Source organism: Arachis hypogaea, chromosome 19 (genome assembly GCF_003086295.3).
Source record: "Arachis hypogaea cultivar Tifrunner chromosome 19, arahy.Tifrunner.gnm2.J5K5, whole genome shotgun sequence".
Classification (NCBI taxonomy): domain Eukaryota; kingdom Viridiplantae; phylum Streptophyta; class Magnoliopsida; order Fabales; family Fabaceae; genus Arachis; species Arachis hypogaea.
In genome coordinates, this window is record NC_092054.1 from 85,860,130 (window position 1) to 85,880,834 (window position 20,705).

The 20,705-nt window shown below is 40.7% G+C and overlaps 1 non-coding gene across 1 annotated transcript; it reads right to left on the minus strand.

Annotated features, from left to right (window-relative positions):
• Positions 1–19,014: 19,014 nt before the first annotated feature.
• Positions 19,015–19,118, minus strand: LOC112781232 (small nucleolar RNA R71). Its single transcript, XR_003192021.1, has one exon. It is a non-coding gene; the product is annotated as a small nucleolar RNA R71 (small nucleolar RNA).
• Positions 19,119–20,705: the final 1,587 nt, after the last annotated feature.

The window sequence follows — 20,705 nt, forward strand, 5'->3', positions numbered from 1 at the left end:
CTTGAGTCTTGAATTAATTATGAACTAGGAAGCAAAAGCTGGAGCAAAAGTTAGCCCCTAACTTTTTGGCTAACTTTTGGGCAAAAGCTGGACCAAAAGTTAGCCCCTAACTTTTTGGCTAACTTTTGGGCAAAAGTTGGAGCAAAAGTTAGCCCCTAACTTTTTGGCTAACTTTTGGCATGAAAAACACTCTCTGGATGCACCAAAAGTTTGCGCCAACGTTAGCCCCTAACTTTTTGGCTAACGTTGGCGCTTGAAAAACTCCCTGGGCTAGCAAAAGTTTGCGCCAACGTTAGCCCCTAACTTTCTGGCTAACGTTGGCGCCATGAATAACTAAGGGGAGGCCAACGTTGGAGCAAAAGTTAGACCCCTAACTTTTTCCCCAACGTTGGTATCAGCAAAACAAGGGTGCTGATGTGAAAAGTTGGAGCAAAAGTTAGACCCTAACTTTTACTCCAACTTTTACTCAAGCTTTCATGATTCCAACCCGGTTCAATTCGGTTCTTCTCCAAACTCCAAGAGCAATCAACCAAGGCCTCTCTCAACCCAATTCCACCAAGAGCAAAGGCCGAATTGAAGGCTTGAAGACTATTTGAAGAAAGTGTATAAATAGATTAGAATTTAAGTTTTAGGGGAGCTTCTCTTTGAGTTTTCAGAGAGTTTTCTTTTCTGGTTTGATTGAGAGCTCACTTTTACATTTCTTAGCATTGTTGTTTTAATTCAAGAGAATTTGGGAGGAGAATTGATCTCTCTTCTTCCTTGTTCTTGCCCAGCACTCTTTACTTTTCTTGTCTTGGATTTTGGGTGGAGAATTGAAGAAATTCTGTTTCAATCTCACCTTGGAATCTTGTTTAATTTTCTGCTCAATTGAATTTCAGTTTCGGTTAATTGTTCTTCATCTACTTTCTTTGCAATTTACAATTTCCTTTGCAATTGTTCTTGTTGGATCTAGGAAGGCATTGAGATCTAGACTTGGTTTTCTAGTCTCTTGGGTCCTGAGATCCGGATTTCCCATTTCCCATTCCCTGTTTACTGTTTTCATGCTTCTTTACATTTCTGTTTTAAGATCCGGTTTGATTCAAGACATCCTTTACTTCTCTGTTTGTTGCAATTTACTTTTCCTTGTTTAATTTCTGCAAATCCAACTCCCAATTCCCTTTACAATTCAAGCCATTTACATTTCTTACACTTTAAGATTCTGCAATTTACATTTCTTGCGTTCTAAGTTTCTGCCATTTAATTTCTTGTTCTTTAAGATTCAGCACTTTAATTCCTGTTCTCTTTAATTTCATGCCAATTACCCATTCCCTTTACTTTCTATGCAATTTAAATTCTGCAAATCACAAATCTCTCAACCAAATCTTGATTCGCTTGACTAAATCAACCACTAAACTAAAATTGCTCCATCCTTCAATCCCTGTGGGATCGACCTCACTCCCGTGAGTTATTATTACTTGATGCGACCCGGTGCACTTGCCGGTTAGATTTGGGTGTCTTGGAGAAATTCGTTTCTCCGCGAAAATATCCCATCAGGAAGTAAGGGTGGGAAATTAGGTTTAGCTTTTGTATGTTTTTCTCTTAGTTTTCTAGAGAGAGAAGCTCTCTTCTCTCTTTAGAATTAGGTTAGTGTTCCGAGGGTTACCTGAAACTGGAGGTCGATCTCGGATGAGATCTGCTGTGGTGGTTGGAACAGTTGTGTCCGACTTGTTGACTTTGGGGATGCTGCTGATCCTTGATCACCGGAGGGTCGTGGTACCTGCAAGAGACTCTGATGCTTTAGTTAGCATGGGCTTTTAGTAGGTATTTTGTATAGAATCAGAGTATGAGTTATACCTGGGTGCTCCAGTGTATTTATTATAGTGTGGGGTGACCTTTCGTCGAGATAAGTTACTTATCTTATCTTATCTTTGAGTGAAGTTATCTTATCTTTAAGGGGACCCGCCTTTATCTTTCTAGGCTTTGGCTACCTTTAGATTGGGCTGTGTTCCTTCGTTTGGGCCTGCCTTGGCCTCCTCTAGCAATTTGGCCGAACTATTTGAGAAGAGGTCAGAGGCGACCCAACCTAAAGAGGTCGGTCACTTGTGTCTTTGGTTTGCCCGGGTCGCACAGCTCGGCCGATGGTATGAACAGTGCCCCTACTCGAGCTCGATCTTACCCTTGAGGTCGTGTCTTTGGACCTCGACTACTTTGAGGAAGTCGTACTCGAGCATTTTGCCTTTATCCGATCTCTTGTAGAACTCCTGTTTGGCTAGCCTCCTGCTTTAAAAGGCGAAGGGTTTCTTTCTTCCTTTATTTGCAACGTGCATTTTTGTTTTCCTTGGAAACGTGTGAGGGTTTAATGCCCCTTAACTCTTTTAGCCGTTTGCTTCTTTCCCTCTTCTACATCTCGTTTTGAATTTCAAAAGACTCACTTTCAGTTTCTTTGTCTCCTTTCTCTTTGCCCTTTTCTTCGTTATCTGCTGAGGTGCTTCATTTTTCTGCCTTCTCGTCTCTAAGCCCTTTACTTTTCTACCTCTCAAAGCGACTGTTTGGCGCGGGCTTCGTCGTTCTTTTGTCCTGAACCGTTGTCGTCTTCTCTTCTACAGGTTAGTTGTTCTTTTCTCTTTTCTTTCGATAATCGTCATATCTTGCATGCTTACATTGTCGCGCATAAAGCCTTGGTTTTTGTTTTTGCTTTGGAAAGTTTGAGTCTTTTCTGCAAAAGGTTGCACTTTTGTGCCTGATCGTTTGCTGTGATGTGCGCCTTTTTGTGCTTCTGGTAGCTTTTTTGCTTCCTTAGGGTTTTTCTTGTCACCGCTCCTGTTTGTTTTCATTCTTGCATGACCTCCTCCTCTCTTTTGTTTAAACTACTGATATAGAAAGTTTGTATCTTTTGATCATTTTTGTGTGGTCTATTGATGATGATGGTTTTCTTGGCTGCTTGTATGTGGTGACGTTACCAGAAAAGGTTTTGATTTCTCTATATCTTCTATTGAGAGGTGTTAGGATATAGACTGTCGACTTCCTTTTTTTCTGGGTTCTTGCCTTGTTGTTGCCTCCAAAGGGTGCCCCTGGACTTTAGTGTGAGTCATAGGGTTTACTTTTTATTGCCGTATCTGACGCTTGATGTTTTGCTGTAATTGTCCGAGTTGTTTCCTTGTTTTGCCCGAGCTGTTTGGTAGTAATCCAATTTTTCTTTTTCTTATTATAGGAATAGCTGGCCTATCTCTTCCCACAAAAATATTGTTGAGATATCTACTAAGATCCCCGACAGAATGTCTGACTAGCTGGACTCCATAGCTTTAATGTGTGTTACCGTGGCTGACCACGAGTACTGTGTGCGACTTAGGAGATTTCATAGGGTTTGTAGCAATAGGGATGACGAGAAGAACTATGAGCTGGTGTCCCCTGATCCTGAAGAGAGGGTTTGCTTTAATGTGTGTTACCGTGGCTGACCACGAGTACTGTGTGCGACTTAGGAGATTTCATAGGGTTTGTAGCAATAGGGATGACGAGAAGAACTATGAGCTGGTGTCCCCTGATCCTGAAGAGAGGGTTTGCTTTCCTTCTTTAACTCGGGGAGAACGACCTTTTTTCTATGCTTATGACTACTTTTTTAGTCAGCTGAGTATCACCATCCCTTTTTCTGCTTTTGAGACTGACCTATTGTGGTCCTGCAATGTAGCCCCATCTCAGCTACATCCGAACTCGTGGGGTTTCATAAAAAATTTTCAATTATTGTGTCAAGAATTGAGTGTTCGACCTACCCAAACTCTTTTTCTGCATCTTTTTGTGTTGACCAAACCTGGGGTAGCTAAAAAGAAAGCCTCTTGGATTTCTTTCCGAGCTACTCAAGGAAAGAAAGTGTTTTCAATGTATGACGAGTCCTTTCGCGACTTCAAAAACTATTACTTCAAGGTCTGAGCTGTTGAGGGAGCTCGGCTTTTTTTCTTAGATGAAAATAATGAACCTTCTTTTTCTTTATCATGGCAAGAGAATGTGGTAGCGGTCAAGTATCCCTGGGAGAGTCTGAGTGAGATTGAGCAGGCTTTTGTGAGTGTGTTAGCGGAAAACTGGGGAGAGCCTCCTCATCTTGACACGAAGAGGTTTCTGGGAGATCCTTCCCTCCTTGGTGCTGAATTGGGTAGTGACCGACTTCTTTTCTATAGTTTTTACTTTGTGGTTGAATTTCGCCTCTTTCTATTTGTGACTTGTTTTCTTAGTTTCTGTTTTGTAGATATGGTGAAATCTACGGACTCCATGAACACTTTCGTAGAGCTAAGAAAGCAACAGCTGCTCAAAACATCTCGGCGAAGGCTTCTGGAGAAGGATCCTCTCAAATTCCTCCGAAGAAGCCGACCTCGGACACTTCTGGACTGAGGAAGATCATTTCGACTCCTCAGGTTCATGTGGTTCCTTTTGACCCTCTTCAGTTGACTTCTGGTACTGCCTCTTCTCCTACTACTGGTCCTTCTCCAAAAAAGCAAAAGTCTATTGGTCCCTATGACTTGAATGCCCCTGATTTTGATGCCGTGGGGTTTGTTGACAATCAGATTGCTCCTTATGGCAATCTTCCATTGGACGATGTGTCCATCCTTCATCACTTGGATTTCATCACCAGCAATAGTGTTCGGATGGCCCATATGGGTGCGGCTTTGTTACGTACGGTCCAGGGTTCTCCGATCCATGCGACTAAAGCCTTTCTGATGGATGCCAAGTCCGAATTCAATAGAATTAATGGTCTGAAGGATGAGCTTGATGCTAAAGTGGCGAAGTTGGAACTGGATGTGGAGAGGGAGAAGTCGCGGGCTACTGCTGCTGAGGCTGCTGCAAATCTGGCTAGAGAGATGGCAAAAAACTACAAGGAGAGCTATACCCGCACTTATGCCGAGCTGTTGGAGTTTAAGGAGAGGCTTGATTCTGCCCAAGTGGATTACGCCGAGCTCCAAGGTCATCTAGTAGATAGTGTGATAGATGCCTATGAAAATTTGAAGGCCCAGGTCTGAGTTCTTGCCCCTGAGCTCGACCTGACTCTCTTCAGCTTGGACAATGTGGTGGAGGACGGCAAGATAGTGCCTGCCCCGGACGATGAAGATGACGGACCTCCCCATGCGCCGCCAGCCAAAGCTTCTACCGCCACGACTTCTTCAACTCCTTCGGCTGAGATCGACCATCCCGAATGTGATCCTGATATTCAAATTCTCAATCGGGAGGATGGGACTGTGGATGCTACTCCTTTGAAGACCATTCCTCCTCCTTTAGCCACGGATTCTACTACCGGGGAGACTTTGGACCCCTTATGATCTCTTGTTTATTTGTATGGCCCGGCTTGTGGGTTTTTAAACTCTGGTTTTTTTGTAACTTTTAATGTGGTAGACATTGCCCGACTTTAGTTGCTTCTATGCAACTTTATAAGTAGAAAAAACAAAACACTTTGAACTCTTGAGGCCGTCTTTCAGATCGACTTCTGAGTCTTTAATGATAGTTGTGTTTCTCTTGATATGTTGATCGTACTTTTGCAACCTTTGTAAATCTTTATAGAGAGTTGGTGCTTTGTTGTCCGACCTCTTTTTGATCATTTCTTGTTTTTGTCCACTTTCTGCTTGGTCGAGGTGATCCTTGGGGCTAACTTGTCCGACAACTTTTTAGTGTTCTTGTAGAACCTTTTTAGTTAGTCTGAACAATTTTGATAGCCTTGTCGTGGAGTCGTGGCTTCTTGGCCGAAGCTGTGTCCCTTTTAGCGCACGCTTTTTGAGCCTTTGCGAGGTGTCTTTGTCCGTTTTTAGTGATCCTTTAGTTGGTCCGACTTCTCCTCTCGGTCCTTCTTAAGTTATTTTTAGTAGTCCATTTTTAGTCAGACCTCGTCAGGCCGCTTTTTATGGATTACTTTTTATAACTTCTTGCATTAATTTGTTTTTATCGCTTTCACCTTGCCGACTTTTTTGTAATCGGGCGATGAATTTGGTTTTTATCTCTTCGACCTCTTTGTAATCAGGTGATGAATTTGGTTTTCACCTTGCCGACCTCTTTGTAATTGGGCGATGAATTTTTGCGCTCAGATGAATGTGTCTTGGTAGGAAACTTTTATGGAATCTAAAAAACTTTATTCAAACGGAAAATAGGAATATAGACAAGAATATATACATATGAGCGCTTACCTTTCTAAGTCGGGCAATTTTGTAGATCTTGGCCTGACGCCTCATTAAAAAACCTTCTCAGGAAAAAGAGTGCACCTTGGCCTAAGATCTTTATTACTTTCTAACTATAGTACCTTCTTACGTTACAGGCACGCCATGACCTTGGTAGCTCTCGTCCCTCGAGGTCGGACACTTTGTAGTAGCCTTTTCCCGGTACCTCTATAACTCGGTAAGGTTCTTTCCAGTTAGCTGCTAGCTTCCCTTCTCCTGATCGACCTACTCCGATATCATTTCGGATCAAGATAAGATCGTTGTTGGCAAAACTTTGCTGGACTACCTTCTGATTATACCTTGAAGCCATTCGACGATTTAGTGCTTCTTCTCTAATCCGAGCTCTTTCTCGGACTTCTAGAAGTAGGTCGAGCTCTTCCTTTTGCCTTTGGGAGTTGGCTTCTTCGTTATAGAGGATCTGTTCATACCCTGGGTTGAGACGTCTGACCCAGGATGATCGACGACAAGCCGACCGACCTCTTCAGGTCAAGAGTATCCGACCTCTTCTCCAAGAGCTCGGCCAAATCACCAGGAAAGCCCAAAAAAGGGCCCAAACAGAGGAACACGACCCAAATCCAAGGGCACCCCAAACCTATAAAGAGAAGGGCAGTTCCCTTGAAGATAAGATGACTTCCCTCAAAGATAAGATAAGATAAGATAACTATCTTATCTCCAAGAAGGTCACTCCTCACCCTTATAAATACACTGGAGCACCCAGGTATAACTCATACTCTGGTTCTATTAAAAAACTTGCTTAATACCCATGCTAACTTAAGCATCGGAGTCCCTTGCAGGTACCACCACCATCCAGTGACAAAGGATCAGCATAACTAATAAGTCCAACGAGTCAGAGATGGCGGCTTCGGCAACCATCCTCCAGTCGGACACAACAGCTCCGACCGGTACAGAAGATCTCGTCCGAGATCGACCTACAGTTTTAGGTAACCCTCGGAACATTGGCGCCATTTCCGGGGAACCTGGAAGTCATCCCATTATCATGGCGGATAACCTTGACAACGACCACAACTCCCATTTGGAGAACAGAACGCCACATAAGAACGCGGAGGTCACACTAGACGATACTTCTCAGCCTAACAAAGACAAGAATTCACCAAACACGGGAGCTATGGAGGCACTTTAGGATCGCCTAAACAACTCGAAAAAGAGGTCGAGTATCAACGGGAAGCCGAGAGAGACCTACGAAGGGATTAAAGGACAAGCTCCTAAAGCTCGAAGCCGATCTCAAAGCCAAAATTTCTCAATCCAGCCACGAAGATAGCTCCCGTAAAGACCAAGACCCATTCACCAAAGAGATTATGAAGACCAAAATTCCAAAAGACTTCAAACTTCCTGACATGACTTTGTACGATGGCACATCAAATCCCAGCCACCACCTCAATCATTTTTGAAGTAGAATGTATCTCACTGACGTCTCAGATGCAGTTCGCTGCAAAGCCTTCCCAACTACCTTGACAAAAATAGCAATTAAATGGTTCGACAATCTGCCCCTAGGTCCATCTCAAGCTTTGACGACTTAGCCAAGAAGTTTCTAGCCAGATTCTCCATCCAGAAAGACAACACTAAGCACGCCCTAAGTCTATTAGGGATCAAGCAAGGAGATCGGAAATTTCTCCGCAGCTACATGAAAAGATTCAACAAAGCATGTCTGGACATACAAAGTTTGCCAACAGAAGCAGCCATTATGGGTCTCATCAATGGCTTACGAGAAGGACCTTTTAGTCACTCAATATCGAAAAAACATCCCACATCCCTGAATAAAGTAAAAAAACGAGCAGAGAAATACATCAACATAGAAGAAAACTCTCGACTAGGAGAGACCTCAAAGTCCGGATTCTCCTACTCCTCCCAAGATAAGGATAAAGAGTCTAAGAAAAAAGAAGATCAGCATAGAGAAAAGATCAAGAAATACCATAACTACACCCCTCTTCGGGTGTCTCTTGTAGATGTTTACCGAGAAGTATGCCATACTGAAAGGATACCCCCACCTCGCCCACTCAAAAGCAAGAAAGGAGGAGGAAATCAGACAGAATACTGTGAATACCATCGAATCTATGGACATTCCACCAACGAATTCTTCGAATTGAAGAATGTCATAGAAATGATGGTGAGAGAAGTAAAACTAGATCGGTACTTAGCCAGCAAAGCAGATGAGCCAAGAAAAAGAAGAAGGGACGAAGACATCGAACGAACTGAAGGATCACCTCGTACCCGGGAGAGACATGTCCACATGATACATGGAGGATTTACAGGAGGATGAATCTCCAAATCATCTCGCAAAAGACATCTTAAAGAAGTATATCATGTCGAGGGAGGAGAAGAAGCACCCGACATCCTAACTATCACTTTTACTAAAGAGGACGCAGCTGACATCATCTCGGGACATGATGATCCCATGGTCATCACTATCATATTGGCCAACGCTAATCTCCACCGCAAACTGGTAGACCAGGGAAGCTCGGCTGACATCTTGTTCAAAACCCCCTTCGACAAACTTGGCCTAGAGGAAAAAGAACTCAGAGCATACCCGAACAGCTTGTTTGGGCTAGGAGACACTCCAATCCAGCCGCTTGGATACATCTCGCTGCACACAACCTATGGAAAAGATCCTTATCCACTCCCAAGTATCGATGCTCTGGTAGATGCCTCCTTTGGATACAAATACCTCTCATTTATGGACGCCTATTCGGGATATAATCAAATCCCGATGTACCCACCTGATCAAGAAAAAACTTCATTCTTAACCCCAAAAGCAAATTACTACTACATTATCATGCCATTCGGACTCAAAAGTACAGGAGCCACTTATCAAAGATTAATGTATAAAGTCTTCGCAGATCACATCGGGAAAGTCATGGAAGTTTACGTGGATGACATGTTAGTAAAGACACAAAGTGAGGAGTCATTACTATCCGACCTCACCCAAGTATTCGACACTATAAGAAGGCATGGTATGCGACTTAACCCTACAAAATGCACCTTTGCAGTAGAAGCTGGCAAATTCTTAGGTTTCATGCTCACACAAAGAAGAATCAAGGCAAATCCGGATTAATGCCGGGCTATACTCGACATGAAGAGCCCGACCTATGTCAAAGAGGTACAACAACTCAATGGAAGATTAGCAGCCTTATCCAGATTTCTAGCCGGATCATCAATAAGATCTCTCCCCTTCTACACCACTTTAAGGAAGGGAAAGAGGTTTGAATGGACAGCAGAATGCGAGCAAGCTTTCCAGGATTTTAAAAGATTCCTGGGACAACCGCCTATTCAAACTCGGCCACGGAAAGGAGAACCACTTGTATTGTACCTCGCAGTAAGAAATTGGGCAGTAGCCACAGCACTGGTTAGAGAGAACGAAAGCGGACAACAACCTATATATTTCATCAGCAAAGCACCACAAGGGTCCGAAATGAACTACAAAAGAATAGAAAAATTTGCCTATGCTCTTATACTAACGTCTCGATAACTTCGGCCATATTTTCAAGCCCACATCATCAAGGTTCGGACCAACCAGCCCATAAAGGGCATTTTGCAGAAAACAGATTTGGCAGGAAGAATATTACAGTGGGCAGTCGAATTGTCCGAATTTGACATTCAATATGAAGCACGGACAGCCATCAAATCACAGTACATGGCCGACTTCATTGCAGAGTATACTGACACCCCAGAAATCCCTACAGAATGGAATCTCTATGTAGATGGCTCCTCGAACAAGACTGGGAGCAGAGTAGGCATAATAATAGAAAGCAATCAGGGAACCCAAATCGAAATCTCCCTTAAGTTTGAGTTCCCTGCCTCAAGCAATCAGGCTGAATATGAGGCATTATTAGCTGGTTTGAAGCTGGCTAAGGAGGTCAGAGCTCAAAAGCTTATCATCTTCAGCAAGTCACAAGTAGTCACCTCACAAATAGCATGAAGCTATCAAGCCAAGGATCCGACCCTGAAAATGTACCTGGATAAAACCAAGGAACAACTTGGACAACTCGGGAAATATGAGGTCTGCCACGTACCTCGGGAACAGAATGCTCGAGCTGATGTGCTCCCAAAACTAGCCAGCACTAAACCAGGGGGCAACAATAGGAGCCTCATCCAAGAAATACTGTAGAACCCCTTAATCTCGGAAGAAGAAAAGGTCCTAGCCATAGCAGGTCTGGATCAAGGATGGATGACTCCCATAATTAACTACCTCAAAACAGAAACACTCCCCACAGATAAGAAGGAGGCAAAGAGGTTAAAACGGGAGGCATAATACTACACCATCATAAACAATACTCTATACAAGAAGTAGAGATACACAGTGGCATCTGCGACAACCATCTTGGAGCACAAGCCCTCACCAAAAGAGTACTCCGAGCCAGATTCTATTGGCTAACTTTACAAAAAGAAGCAATGGAATTCGTAAAGACATGCCGTCCATGTCAGAAGCATGCCAGTTTTCACATTGCCCCACCAGAGGAGCTCATCAGTGTAACCTCACCTTGGCCATTTGCAAAATGGGGACTCGACCTCCTTGGGCCCTTCCCCTAAGGATCAGAACAGATCAAGTTCCTCATCGTTAGGGTAGACTATTTTACAAAGTGGATTGAGGCAGAGCCCCTAGCTAACGCCACTGCCCAAAGAAGTTGAAAATTCCTATATAGAAACATTGTCACAAGGTTTGGGATTCCATACTCCATCACCACAGACAATGGCACTCAGTTTACGGACGCAGGCTTCAAAAAATTGGTGGCCAACTTGAAAATAATGCACCAATTCACATCCGTAGAACACCCTCAGGCTAATGGACAAGTAGAAGCTACCAACAAAGTCATACTAGCTGGGTTAAAACAGAGATTACAGGATGCGAAGGGAGCCTGGGCTGAAGAGCTCCCACAAGTCCTATGGGTATATCGGACAACTCCACACTCCACCACAAAGGAATCACCTTTCCGATTAGCTTACGGAATGGAGGTAATGATCCCAGTGGAGGTCGAAGAGGGATCGCCCATAGTGATCCACTACAGTGAAGAGGCCAACTCCCAACTTCAAAGGGAAGAACTCGACCTACTTCTAGAAATCTGAGAAAGAGCTCGGATCAAGGAAGAGGCGTTAAAATGTCGAATGACCTCAAGATACAATCAGAAGGTAGTACAGCAAGGTTTTGCCGAGAACGACCTCGTCCTAATCCGAAATGATATCGGAACAAGTCGACCTGGAGAAGGAAAGCTGGCAGCAAACTGGAAGGGACCCTACCAAGTCTTAGAAGTACTCGGAAAGGGCTACTACAGGCTATCCGAACTCGAAGGGCGAGAGCTTCCAAGGTGATGGAACGCCTGCAACTTAAGAAGGTATTACAGTTAGGAGGTAATAAAGATCTTAGGATAAGGTGCACTCTTTTTCCTGGAAAAAGGTTTTTTAACGAGGCACCAAGCCAAGATCTATGAACTACCTGCTTAGAGGAGTAAAACACCCACATGTATATATTTGCATATTTTCTATTTTGAATAAAGTTTTTCAGATTTTCTACAAAATCCTTTTATCAAGACGCATTAATCTGAAACATAAAAATACATCGCCCGATTATAAAGCTACAGATCGGCAAAGAGTGAAAATCAAATTCGCTGCTCGATCACGGTAAAGACCAATAAAGATGAAAACCGAATTCATCAAAGGTCGAACAAGCAAGGATCAAACTCAATTTCTACAAAATCGGCAAGATGAAAAGCGGCAAAAACAGAATAATGCAAGAAGTTATCAAAAAGTGATCAATAAGAAAGGACCTGATGAGGTCTTAAATAAAATGGATTGCTAGAAATAACTTAAAGACGGACCGACGTAAAGAAGTTGGACCAGTCGACTACAACAACAAAAGTTATAAAAAGTAATCCCTGGAAAGAGGCCTGGCCAGCCCTAAAAAAGAGGATTACTAGAAATAACTTAGAAGGGACCGACATAAAGAAGTCGGCCCAACAAAAGTTATAAAAAGTAATCCATAAAAGAGACCTGACAAAGGTCCAAATAAAATGGATTACTAGAAATAACTTAGAAGGGACCGAGATGAAGAAGTCGGCCCAACAAAACCACATAAGTTATAAAAAGTAATCCAGGAAAAAGACCTGACAAAGGTCTAAATAAAATGGATTACTAGAAATAACTCAAAAGGGACCAAGATGAAAAAGTCGACCGACAGAAGGCATGCGACTCAAGTCGGACCCAGAAGAAGACTAGTTGAATGAAAGAATGCGAAGAAGACTAGTTGAACAAAGCTAGCTTCAAATAAAACACAATGGCAATCAAAAGAGGTCGGAAAGCAAGATTCCAACACTCTCAAGATTCTAGAAAAATGTCAAAAAGATGCAGACACGCACATCACAGAAACTGTTGTTTTAATAACAGACTCTAGAGGCCCCTGAAAGCCGCAAGAGCTTGAGAAACTACTTTGTTTTTGCTAAATAAAGTTGCTAAAAGAAAAGCAACTAAAAATATCCAAAGTCAAAAAGACCACCACCTTCAAAATAAAGAGTTAAAAAGCCCACAGACCGGGCTATACATAAATCAAAGAAAAATTATAAAGGATCCAAAGACTTTCCAGTAGCAGCATCTCGGGGTGAAGGAGGACGAGTCTGAAAGGGTATCGCATCTACCGTCCCATCATCCCGGTTCAGGATCTGGACGTCAGGATCGGACTCGGGCTGACCAACTGCAGCTGCTGAAATTGAGGAAGGCAGGCAACAGAGGCTTTGACAGATGGCACAGGAGGGGGATCCACATCTACATCATCATCATCAGGGTCATTAGGGACAATCTTACCATTTCTTACAATGTTGTCCAAGCTAAATAGGGTGAGGTCGAGCTCGGGCGCTGATAAATCCCAATTTTGTGGTTTATATTGCGTAGAATTTGGGGGTTTTGTCAATATTTTTCACACTTATTCACAAGAAATGCATGGTTTTGTGTTCCCTTCCTAATATTGCTCCATGATGAAATACATGCTTATTTTGCCTTAGAATTGCTATAATTTGATCATCTTTTATTGTCATTCGATGCCGTGATATATTTGTTGAGTGATTTTAGGATTTATAGGGCAAGAATGGCCTAGAAGAGAGAAACAAAGCATGCACAAGAGGAAGAAACATGAAGATTTGGATTTTGGGAATTCTAGCATGGGCGCGCACGCGCACCTCGCCCGCATGCGTGGATGTGGACAGCTGGAAGCGGCGCGCAAGGATGGACGCATCCGCATAGATTATGAAATCCACACCGACGCGCACGCGTACAGGGCGCACACGCGTGGATCACAAAAGCAATCGGCGTGCACGCACGCATGGCGCGCACGCGCGGAAAGCTGCACGTGACCTCATTAAAGGAAATAGTGCCTGGCGATTTCTAAGGCTCAAGAGGCCCAAATTCAAGCTGGTTCTACATGGAAAAGACCCAAGGAAGGTAGGGGAAAAGGGGGGGATCAATCATTTTACACAAAGACACAATTTTTAGCTAGTTTTTGGTTCTTATTCTTCTAGAGAGAGAAACCCTTGTTCCTCTCTAGATCTAGCTTTAATTTGATCTTCCCTTGATGAATTCTGAATTGGATCTTGTTAATTACTAGTTTTAATTGTTTAATTTGAATTCTCTAGTATAATTTTGTTTGGATCTTGTGTTAGATTTATGATTTCAAGTCAATTGTCATTTTATACCCATTTCATGAATCTTGTGCATCTTGATTTGTTATTATTGCCTTGATGATTTCCATAATTAATTGTGTTGTTTGAGTGATTATATGTTGATAATTATTAGTGGGTACTTGTTAGTTCCAATTTAATTGCAATTTGAATATATCTTTTATTAATGCTTACCATGTGTTTGATGAAATGTTTCCTTTGATTATGGAGTAGTTCTCTTTACTCTTTGCCTAGGCTAAGGGAATTAGGTAAACTTGAGTCATTGGGTCTAATGGATTTGATGATTTGGGAATTCTTAGTGGTCAATTTGATAGCCATTGACACTAGCCTACTACTAAGTTAATTAGTAGTTAGGTTGGACCTTATGGGTTGATGTTGACCAAACCATTTAACATACTTCAAGTATAGAAGTAGACTTAATGAGTTTGGTTCCTCATAATTGTCAAGATATGGTTATTAGACAAGGATAGTGACCCCAATTCCCATGTCTAGCCAAGAGTTGCTTTTATCATTCTTATTTGAAAACCCAAAAATCTTGATTGCTTTGACTTAGTTATAGTTACTTGTTTAGTTTAGAATAGAATTACATTGGATGTTATTTTATTAGTTTGGAATTATTTACATCTTGCTTTAGTCAATTGAATTAGTTTCTTGCATTCCAAGATTACTTGCTTGTTAAGATTCCTAATTTAATTTCTTGCTCATGACTTGCAATCCTGGATTTCTAACCAATGTTGAGCATATGTTTGCCCATTCCTTGTGAGACGACCCGAGGTTTGAATACTTCTGTTACTTTTATTGGGGTTGAACTTGTGACAACCAATTCCTTCTAAATTTGATTTGCGGACTATTTTTCGGTTGAGGACTATACTTGCAACGCGAAAAATCTTGTGAAATTCCTTATCGACGGTAACCGTGAGCCATCAAATTTTTGGCGCCGTTGTCGGGGAATGGTTGCAACATATGTCTTGATATTGGTTATGTGAATATGTGAATATTGTAGATAGTTTACTTCCTTTCAATACTTAGCTATAGTTTAGATTTCTTTTGTATATGTGCTATGACTCCAAAGTTTGATGACTCGGTCTCAACCAAATTCTAGCTTAGCCGAGTTTGACCCTGAGATTGAAAGAACCGTGTTACACACTCGGCAAGCTTGATGGCGGTTGGATTATACGGCTAATACTTCGGTCTCTCTTGAGGAACATACAGAATCACTAGACGGTACTGATGAGCGGATAATTTATACGTTTTTTAGCATTGTTTTTAGGTAGTTTTTAGTATGATTTAGCTACTTTTTAGTATATTTTTATTAGTTTTCCTGTAAAATTCACATTTCTGGACTTTACTATGAGTTTGTGTGTTTTTCTGTGATTTCAGGTATTTTCTGGCTGAAATTGAGGGACCTGAGCAAAAATCTGATTCAGAGGCTAAAAAGGACTGCAGATGTTGTTAGATTCTGACCTCCCTGCACTCTGAAATGGATTTTCGAAATGGATTTTCTAATAGTCCATACTTTGTCCGAGTTTTGATAACGCAAACTGGCGTTTGAACGCCCGCTTTCTACCCTATTCTAGCGTTTAACGCCCAAAATGGCATAAAAGCTGGAGTTAAACGCCCAAACTGGCACCAAAGCTGGCGTTTAACTCTAAGAAAAGTCTCTACATGTGAAAGCTTCAATGCTCAATGCAATCACACACCAAGTGGACCCGGAAGTGGATTTCTGCACTATCTGCACTTAGTTACTTATTTTCTATAACCCTAGCTACTAGTTTAGTATAAAAACTACTTTTAGTGATTTATTTTATATCTTTGATCAGTTCTATGCTATCATAGATCATATTGTACACGTTTGGAGGCTGGCCTCACGGCCATGCCTAAACCTTTCACTTATGTATTTTCAACAGTGGAGTTTCTACACCCCAGATATTAAAGTGTGGAGCTCTGCTGTTCTTCATGAATCAATGCAAAGTACCACTATTTTTCTATTCAACTCAAGCTTATTCTTATTCTAAGATATTCATTCGCACACAAGAACATGATGAATGTGATGATCAAGTGACACTCATCCCCATTCTCACTTATGAACACGTGCCTGACAAACACTTCTATTCTACATGAAAACAAGCTTGAATGCATATCTCTTAGCCTCCTGGTTGACGATCAGAGTCTTCATGGTATAGGCTAGAATTATTGGTGGCCATTCCTGAGATCCGGAAAGTCTAAACCTTGTCTTTGGTATTCTGAGTAGGATCTGGGAAGGGATGATTGTGACGAGCTTCAAACTCGCGAGTGTTGGGCGTAGTGACAGATGCAAAAGGATCAATGGATCCTATTCCAACATGAGTGAGAACCAACAGATGATTACCCGTGCGGTGATAGCGCATTTGGACCATTTTCATTGAGAAGACGGACGGTAGCCGTTGACAACGGTGATCCCCCAACATACAACTTGCCATGGAAAGGAGTATGAATGATTGGATGAAGACAGTAGGAAAGCAGAGATTCAGAAGCAAGAAGAATCTCCATACGCTTATCTGAAATCTACCAATTAATTACATAAGTATTTCTATCTTATTTTATATTTTATTTATGTTTTAATTCCCAAAACCTTATAACCATTTAAATATGCCTGACTGAGATTTACAAGGATGACCATAGCTTGCTTCAAGCCAACAATCTCCGTGGGATCGACCCTTACTCACGTAAGGTTTATTACTTGGATGACCCAGTGCACTTGCTGGTTAGTTGTGCGGAGTTGTGAATAAGAGTTGAGATTACAATAGTGTGTACCAAGTTGTTGGCGCAGTTGAGATCACAATTCTGTGCACCAAGTTTTTGGCGCCGTTGCCGGAGATTGTTCGAGTTTGGACAACTAACGGTTCATCTTGTTGCTCAGATTAGGTAATTTTATTTTGATTTTAAGCTTTTTTTTTGTTTTTTATTATTTTTATTTTCGAAAAATTTTCAGAAAAAAATTAAATTATTCTATGACTTCAGAATTTTTAAGAATGAATTCTAGAGTTTCATGATGATCTGTTGAAGTCTGGCTGGCTGTGAAGCCATGTCTAATCTTTTGGACCGAGGTTTCAACTTATCATCACAGGAGTTTGTTGATTTCTATCAATCTTGCTGTTGAATGTCATGATCTACTAAAGCTTGGCTGGCCATTGGCCATGTCTAGTGTTTTGGACCGGAGCTTTCACTGAAAGCTTGGCTGGCTAGTAAGCCATGTCTAATTCCTGGACCGGAGTTTTGGACTAACATTGCATGATTCCTGGAATTCTCATTAAAAATTTTTTAATTCCTTATTTTCTCTTTTTCCAATTAATTTTCAAAAAATTACAAAAAATTTTTATAAAACCATAAAATCAAAAATAATTTGCGTCTCTGGTTTGAGTCTAGTGTCACATTTTAAGTTTGGTGTCTTGCATATTTTTAATTCTCTTGCATTTTTCAAAATCTTATGCATTATGTTTTTTGTTGATCTTCAAGTTGTTCTTGATGATTTTCGTTGTTCTGATCTTTAAACTATTTTGTTTGGTTTTTTTTGTTGTTTCTCATATGTATTTTCAAATTGTTATTATCCCTAGTATACAAACTTCTAAGTTTGGTGTCTTGCATGCATTATTTGTTTTGATCTTGATTTTCCATGTTTAATTTCATTTTGTTGTTTCTCATCATTAAAAATCCAAAAAAAAGTTTTCAAAATTTTTGTCTTTTCAAGTCAATAATACAAAGAATTGAAGATTCAGAACATACAGCAGAGGAATCACGGAGAAAAAGCTAGGCGTTCAAAACGCCCAGTGAAGAAGGAAAACTGGCGTTTAAACGCCAGCCAGGGTACCTGGCTGGGCGCTAAACGCCCAAAAGGGTAGCATTTTGGACGTTAAACGCCATAATGGATACCATTCTGGGCGTTTAACGCTAGGATGGCACATGAGGGGAGATTTTGTTTTCAATTCAAATCTTTTTCAAATTTTCAAAAATTTTCAAAATCAAATCTTTTCCAAATCATATTTTTTATCATATCTTTTTCAAACTCAAATCCTTTCTATTTTTCTCTCACTATTTTCAAAAATCCTTTCTACCAATTAATAGTTTGATTCAAAAATTTCAAGTTTGTTACTTCTTTGTTAAGAAAGGTTAAATATTTGAATTTTAGAATCATATCTTTTAAATTTCTTGTTAGCCAAGTCATTAATTTTAAAAATTAAATCTTTTTTAAATTATTTTTCAATCATATCTTATCAATCACATCTTTTTCAAAATAATTTTCAATCATATCTTTTTGATTTCCAATTTCAAAATCTTTTTCAAAATCACTTAACCACTTTCTCACTTTTAATTTTTGAAAACCATCAATCAGTTTTTCAAAATTCTTTTTAAAATTTTTATTTTTATTTAAAAATTTGTTTTCGAAAATTCTTCTCCCTCCTCACCTTTTTCTATTTATGACTAACACTTCTCCTCCATTAGCAATTCAGACTCATTCCCTCTTTATAAGTTCGAATTCTCCTCTCTATCTTATTCTTCTATTCTTCTTTTCCTCTAACTCCTCAAGGAATCTCTATACTATGACATAGAGGATTCCATACTTTCTTTGTCTTCTTCTCTATCATATGAGCAGGAACAAAGATAAAGGCATTCTTGTTGAAGCTGATCCTGAACCTGAAAGAACCTTGAAGAGAAAGCTAAGAGAAGCTAAAGCACAACCCTCTGGAGAGGACCTAACAGAAATTTTCGAAAAAGAAGCAGACAAAACACACATGGCCGAACCCAACAACAATGGTGGAGATGCAAGGAAGATGCTTGGTGACTTTTTTGCACCCTCTTCTGACTTCTGTGGAAGGAGCATCTCAATTACTGCAATTGGAGCAAACAACTTTGAGCTTAAGCCTCAATTAGTTTCTCTAATGCAGCAGAATTGCAAGTATCATAGACTTCCATTGGAAGATCCTCATCAGTTTTTAGTTGAGTTCTTGCAAATCTGTTACACTGTTAAGACTCATGGGGTTGACCCTGAGATCTACAAACTTATGATTTTCCCTTTTGCTGTAAGAGACAGAGCTAGGACATGGTTGGACTCACAACCTAAGGACAGCCTGAACTCTTGGGAAAAGCTGGTCAATGCCTTCTTGGCAAAGTTCTTTCCACCTCAAAAATTGAGTAAGCTTAGAGTGGAAGTCCAAACCTTCAGACAGAAGGAATGCGAATCCCTCTATGAAGCTTGGGAAAGATACAAGCACTTGATCAGAAGGTGTCCTCCTGGCATGCTTTCAGAATGGAGCATCATATGCATATTCTATGATGGTCTGTCTGAACTGTCCAAGATGTCATTGGATAACTCTGCTGGTGGATCTCTTTATCTGAAGAAGACGCCTGAAGAAGCCCAGGAACTCATTGAAATGGTTGCAAATAACCAGTTCATGTACACTTCTGAAAGAAACCCTGTAAACAATGGGATAACTCAGAAAAAAGGAGTTCTTGAGAATGATACTCTGAATGCCATATTGGCTCAGAACAAAATATTAACTCAGCAAGTGAATATGATTTCTCAGAGTCTGAATGGATTGCAAGCTGCATCCAACAGTACTAAAGAAGCATCTTCTGAAGAAGAAACTTATGATCCTGAGAACCCTGCAATGGCAGAGGTGAATTACATGGGGGAACCCTATGGAAATACCTATAATCCTTCATGGAGAAATCATCCAAATTTCTCATGGAAGGACCAACAGAAGCCTCAACAAGGCTTCAATAATAATGGTGAAAGAAATAGGTTTAGCAATAGCAAGCCTTTTCCACCATCTTCTCAGCAACAGACAGAGAATTCTGAACATAGCCATTCCGGCCTGGCAACCATAGTCTCTGATCTATCCAAGACCACACTAACTTTCATGAATGAAACAAGGTCCTCCATTAGAAATTTGGAGGCACAGGTGGGTCAGTGATAAACCACTATTTTATGGTTTATCTTGTGCTCAATTGAGTGGTTTTTATCAACTCTTTACCCACTTATTCATACTATTTGCATGGTTTTTAAATTTGCCTTCCTAATTATGTGCTTTGATTGAAAACATGCTTCTTTGGCCTTAAGTTCCCCATGTTTAAATCCTCTCTTATTACCATTAGATGCCTTGATATGTGTGTTAAGTGATTTCAGAGATTACAGGGCAGGAATAGCTCAGAGGATGGAAATGAAGCATGCAAAAGTGGAAGGAATACAAGAAGTTGGAGAAATTGCTAACTTGTCCAGCATGATGTCTTCGCAGCCAAACAGCTATAACTTTAGCTATAGAGGTCCAAAAGATGCAGTTCTAGTTGCGTTGGAAAGCTAACGTCCGGGGCTTCAATTTGATATATAATATGCCATAGTTTCCCTGATGCTAGGCAACGCGAATGCGTGCTCCACGCGGCCACGTCGCAGTGACGAAAAATCAGCGTGTTTGAATTCGCAACCAGCGAATTCTGGGCTGTTTCTGACCCAGTTTGCGGCCTAGAAAACATAGATTAGAGGCTATCAAGTTGGGGAATCCATTCATTCATAAAAAATAAGCTCATATTCACAATTTTAGGATTTAGATGTAGTTTTTAGAGAGAGAGGTTCTCTCCTCTCTCTTAGGATTAGGATTTTAGGATTTCTATTAGTTTAGTTCAACTCATCTTCAGTCACAGGTTCAATATTCCTTTTATTTTATATTTCTCTTTTACTTTCAGATGCTTTAATGCTTGTATTAGTTATGTTGCCTAATTGGCTTATGAACTCCATGTTAGAATTGATTTCTTTATTTAATATAATTTGAGGTATTTCAGAATTATGATTGCTTTCTTTTATTTATATAAATAATTTAGATTTTTCTCT